Below are 6,005 nucleotides of genomic sequence, written 5' to 3'. Positions count from 1 at the left end.
AACAGCAAGTCCACCATAATCCCACATGTTCCATAATACGTCCAAACTTGTCAACTCACCCAAGCATATACCGTACATACAGTATACAAAGATACAGTATCAATTTACATTTCATTGCATAGTTGCATAGTTGCATAGTTGCATAGTCGCTCTGGATTAAGAGCGTCTGCTAAATGCCTAAATTGTAAATTAGAAAGGCGGGTCCTAGGGGGTCCGCCAAATAAAAGTAGCAGATCTGCAAGCTCTTTAACCCCAGCATCCCTATTCTACCGAAAATATCAGATCTACAAACTGACAACGCTGTTATAGCCTGGAAACCAGACAAATCTGCCACAGGGATTGGTCTGGCACTCCTCAATTTGAATTTAATTTCGTTTACCCCAGAGTTGTGGGTGACCAATCAGAGCCCACTATTTAAAGTGAGACTTTTGCTGTGATATTGGAATCTGTTTGTACCCGCCCCTCTTCAGAAGTTACAGACTAATATCTACGCAGTCAGTGATATTAGTCTGGCCATGACATAACGCTGTCAACGCTGTTGAAGACGTTTGGTGTAAAAAATAAATAAAATCATAAATAAACTGACAGGGAAATACTATAAGCAGGATAATAACAATTTAGAGCTTAAAATAGACAACGTCCTGGTGAAAGATCCCCACACTCTTGCCTCTAACTTAATCTTGTTATTTTTAAACTCTGTAATGACCAAAATCTTTGACTTCACAGAGAACGAGGTGACAATATCAGATCACTGAAAGCCTCCGAAGCCAAGGATGCCCATGGGCTTGATACAAACTTCCTAAAAACAAATGTTGACTCTCTGGTGGCACCCATTACACAGACACAGTCCACCTGGTAAATCTGTCCATAAGACAACACACTGTCCCAACCCAGTGGAAGGTTGCTGTAATAACACCAATCTTCAAATCTGACTAGTTGTTAGTCCATTATCTATTTTATCCCCTTTATTCTGATAAAATTATGGTGAGAAGCCTACTTGTTGTATTTCACACAACAGTAGGCTACTCAAGTAGGCTTAATACATCCCATTTTGGCGAACTGAAAGAGCTCTAGCACTGTGCACTAAACACTCAAACACCAACTTTATACACTTGATGCACATCTAATATACAGTAGGGCTTGTTGGCCATCACAATCACAATGATTGAGGCGTGACAGCCTACTGTGACGTCAGCCTTGCATTCCCAATTGTAGGAGTTGAAGCATTACATTTTGTTTGACTCGCTTCCACAGATAAATATTGTGAAAGTAGCTGATCTACAAGCTCACAACGCTTGTAGATCATCTATTTTCAAAAAATTTTCCTCTTTCTTATCTTATTTGACAATTTGGCCAATGTTTGATCTGTTTTAATTGTATAGTTTGTCGTTCTTTGCTAAAAACTATGCTTTTTTGTTACTGTTAATTGTCACTTCACTCTAATCTGGGGACCCCCCCAAAATCATGTGGGGACCCCGCTGTGGGTCCCGACCCCCAGGTTGAGAACCACTGGTCTACTAGACATCAGCGAAATGTACTTTACTGTCCATGCGTTTGAGGAGCTGCCTGTTGTCTTCACATAAATACTATACAAAGTGCAACGTTCAGTTTCATTGTGGCATTGGTGAAAGACAATGATAATAAGGCATGCTGTATTTATTTTGCCAGAAGTAATAACCCATAGGCCTACACAACACAATAACAATTAACAAAAGTAATACATGCAAATAGTTATATAGTAATATGAAAGCCCAATAGAAAAACAAACAAACAAACAAACAAAAAAAAAGAAAGAGAAACAGAAAGTGAAAATTCAATTAGATACCAAAACCTTCAGCTCAGTATATTTTGGGAGATTATTTTCCAGTAGGACCAGAGGATAAAATGCGGGGGGATTTTTAAGGTGTAATTCATGGTTGTCTGGGAGACTCGGTGTGATTTGTAGCCTACGTGTGGGCGTTGCCAAACCTGTGAGTCAGAAAAACTCTTGATTCCCATCTGCTGTTTTTTTTCCCTCCACTAATATTCTTGTTTTTAATGGCAGCAATTATGCAACAACAACAATATATTCAGTGGCTATTTACAGTATGCATTCATCGTGTGTGTGTGTGTGTGTGTGTGTGTGTGTGTGTGTGTGTGTGTGTGTGTGTGTGTGTGTGTGTGTGTGTGTGTGTGTGTGTGTGTGTGTGTGTGTGTGTGTGTGTGTGTGTTGTGAGAGAGAGGTCCATATGGATGGCTGTACAGTAACAGTCAACAATATCACAGTGGGCTATATACAGTATAACATATCTCTGATGTCAGGAAAAACAAACAAACAAACAAACAAAAAAACAACAACATTCAGCTCAGGTGGGTTTTTGTCAAAGCGCTTTTAATCATTTTCATTGGTTCAATATTTTTAACCAACATGCAGATATAAAGGGTGTTCCCCCAAAAAACAATAATAAGAAAATAAAAGATTGAGTGTGTATATATACATACTGTGTATATATATATATATATATACACACACACACAATAACCAAGGACGGGTGTTTTTGATATCATGGTTAAAATGGAGTTTGAAGTTACAAAGAAAGGGTCGTGTCTGATAATAATAATAATAAGGGTGATAATAATAATAATATTAATAATAATAATACATACATACAATTTATATAGCGCTTTTCAAGGTACTCAAAGTCGCTTTACAGAACAGAAAAATAAAAACAACAATTTTATTAGAAAAATAAAGTACCGGTAGTTATAAGGTTTATACGGTTAAAAACTAGAAACCAAAGGTGGAGAAACAAAAGTGTGTGCGGGGGAATATTTTGTAGGAAAAACAAGTCTGAAAAGGTAGGTTACTTTTGAGTGTGCTTTTGAACTTTTCGAAGGTGGGGGCAGCTCTGATGTGAGTTGGGACTCGGGAGTTTCATTGTGGCATTGGTGAAAGACAATGATAATAATTTATTTTGCCAGAAGTAATAACCCATAGGCCTACACAACACAATAACAATTAACAAAAGTAATACATTTTGGACTCGGGAGTGAGTTCCACAGTGAAGAGGCGGCCACTGCGAAGGCCCTGTCTCCTCAAGTTTGCTTGTTGGGGTTCCAGTTGGTTGGCAGTGCTTGACCTGAGGGAGCGGGTGGGGACATGGCGTTGGATGAGTTCAGAGAGGTAGCGGGGGGCCTGGTTTTTGAGGGCTTTGTATGTGATGCTGAGTATTTTAAAGTCAATTCTGTACTTGACTGGGAGCCAGTGGAGTTCACGGAGGACAGGTGTGGTCAAATGATCTGATCTGACAGGTGTGATTAGGTCAAATGATCTGATCAAATGAATATCTAATCTAATATCTAAATACTGAAACGAGCAACTTAAAAACCTGAGTAAACTGTAAATAAAAATGACCCACTTTTTTTTCCTTTTTAAGCAGAAATAAGATAAGACACGTGTTCCAGTTGAGAGACCTCGTCTTCACAGAGAGTCTAAATCAGGAGATTTTGTGATCGATATGATAATTCCCCGAAATGCTGTCTCCTTTCTACCGCCAAGGACCATGAAAACAATAGGCCTACCTGGCTGTTCTCTTCTTCGTTCGGCTTTCTGTCTCTCTGCTTTGGCATTGATTGGCACCCCGGATTTATTGATTGAAGTGATGTATCTCTTGACAAAAAGAACGCAATGTATGGATACAACATTGTGTAAACAGAGCTTTGTCACATTGTCAAAGAGGCAATGGCCAGGCCAGTGATGATGTGCAGTGAGTGGTGTAAAGTATTTCCAATTTCCAGTACTTTTACTTCTACTCCACTACATTTCAGAGGCAACTATTTTGCTACTCCGCCCATTTCTCGTGCCCTATATATAGTACATTCCGGACATTTGAAAATAGTCGATCTACAATCTCACAATGTGTCGCGACGCATTCATATTTGATAACTGAAATTAAGAAAACGGTCTGTTTTCTAAATTCTATTTAGAAATGGTCAAATAAAACGTAGAAATAGGTATTATAAAACCCGATTCCAGATTTTTGTTGGTGTGGTTGAAACAGAATTAAGAATTTTAAACAATGGCAAAGCGGTACTGAATACTGAATTATCGTTGTTCACATGCCGACCTCCAGGCGACGAGGGGCCGAGGTGTACAAAGGAGGGGTCTCTCTCCTGGACACCCAATTGTCTGTGTCATGGGCGTTTGTTTTTTTTGCGGTTCTCTCCCCGTCTGTCCCGCGCCGAAAACGGCGCACTTTTTCCCAACCCCGATTATCGCGTACTGGTACAGTACATATCTTGTTTGATGCTAATACTTTTCTTTTCTAGTGTTTAGTTCTGAACTTTTACTTAGTAATAGAATATTTCTACATTGCAGTATTGATACTTTTTGGGTGGTGTAAACCACTCCTACAACTGGCTTTGTTAGTTTACGTGTCTGTCCGTTTACGTGTCTGTCCGTACCAAAAAAATGAGCATGGTTGCTATGGTCATCCAGTTCACACGGGTGTGATTTCATCATTGTTAGTTTACGTGTCTGTTCGTACCGAAAAATGAGCATGGTTGCTATGGTCACCTGCAGTTCACACGGGTGTGATTTCATTACGTGAGACATTACGTCAGACCACAGCTGATCAGGCTATATAAGACCTTACACCACTCAGTTCACACGGGTGTGATTTTTATACTTATAAGTAAGAAATGTGAGTATACTTTTTTCCACCACTGATGATGATCAGTGCTGAGGAAGAAAAGCGGTCCACCTGCGTCCCTCCCAGTCCCCGGCTCAGAGGACCCCCAGGGGAGGCCATGCAGATCCCCTCATGCATGCAGCACTCTGCCCTCCCCTCCGCAGGGATACTCCAGGCCTGGAGCATGTCTTGTCCAGGCATGCCAACCTGTACAGTCAAACCCCATGCACTCCCCACTGCACGAGCCTGTGGAGCCTGTTTTCCATAGCCCTGGAGCAGTGTAACAGGGATAATTAGCCAACTTTCAAGGTTGACTACAACATTGCGTTAAGTGTAACACCTGCGGCACTACCGCTGTGCTCTGTGTGTGGTTTTGTGTCTTTTGTGGCTGTGGTTAGTCTGTGAGATAGCCGACAGACAGTATCGGACGTGTGTTTAATTATCATAACCCTCCAGTGTATCATCTATCATTCAGAGGCCTTTTTGGTTAGTGCTTCAGATGGCATTGCCGCAAAGACTGACTGTGACGCAGTAGTCGCAGGGACCGAACATAGCTGATTTTCACCATCATCGTCATTATCCACTTTCCTGTGCAATTAAAAGTCCAGGGAATAAATGTTCCGTCCAAGAGACATCTCTGAGACATGCTTATAAACAGTTTGAACCAAGAGACATCTCTGAGACATGCTTATAAACAGTTTGAACCTTGCAGTCTGGATAACTGACGCTACTGGCAGACATTTGTATCATCTATTTATCTATATAACCTATACTTTATGGACTTATGTACTACCACCACTGTACAGTTACAGTACTTGTTTGTCTTTAAAGCTTATTCAGTAATATGCTCTCAGGAGGACTTTTTCACTCACTTTATGTATAATTAATCATGTTTAATCATTCGATTGAAGAATGGATCCATTGTCAAGGTGCCAAGTGTGTGCTGTATGCAGCTCTGAGTGCGCCAAAGCTTAACAACAGGATCATTTGAGCAAAAAAATACAACAAAACCTTTTCAATCCCTATGAAAGCTGCTGTCGTCATCCCACAGGACTAATCATACAGAATCTGTCAAAGCCCACACATTGAAGGTGGCAAGCATTCTGTTGCTGACTGTCGAACTGAAACCTCATACACGTATCTCCATATTTTGACTTTTTATGTTTTTTTGTTTGTTTGTTTGTTTTCGTAAATAAATGCCCTACTTCATCATACTACACCGTGTCACACCAAAGTAGCAAAGATAGCCGATGTACAAGCTCTCACAACGCCTTTTTGAGCTTAGGCCTAATAGATCTGATATTTTTGAATATATTATATAATACTGTGTATTTT

The sequence above is a fragment of the Electrona antarctica genome (genome assembly GCF_951216825.1).
Source record: "Electrona antarctica genome assembly, chromosome: 11".
NCBI classification, from domain to species: domain Eukaryota; kingdom Metazoa; phylum Chordata; class Actinopteri; order Myctophiformes; family Myctophidae; genus Electrona; species Electrona antarctica.
The sequence above is the reverse complement of the archived record's forward strand: the minus strand, read 5'-3'. Positions refer to the sequence as shown.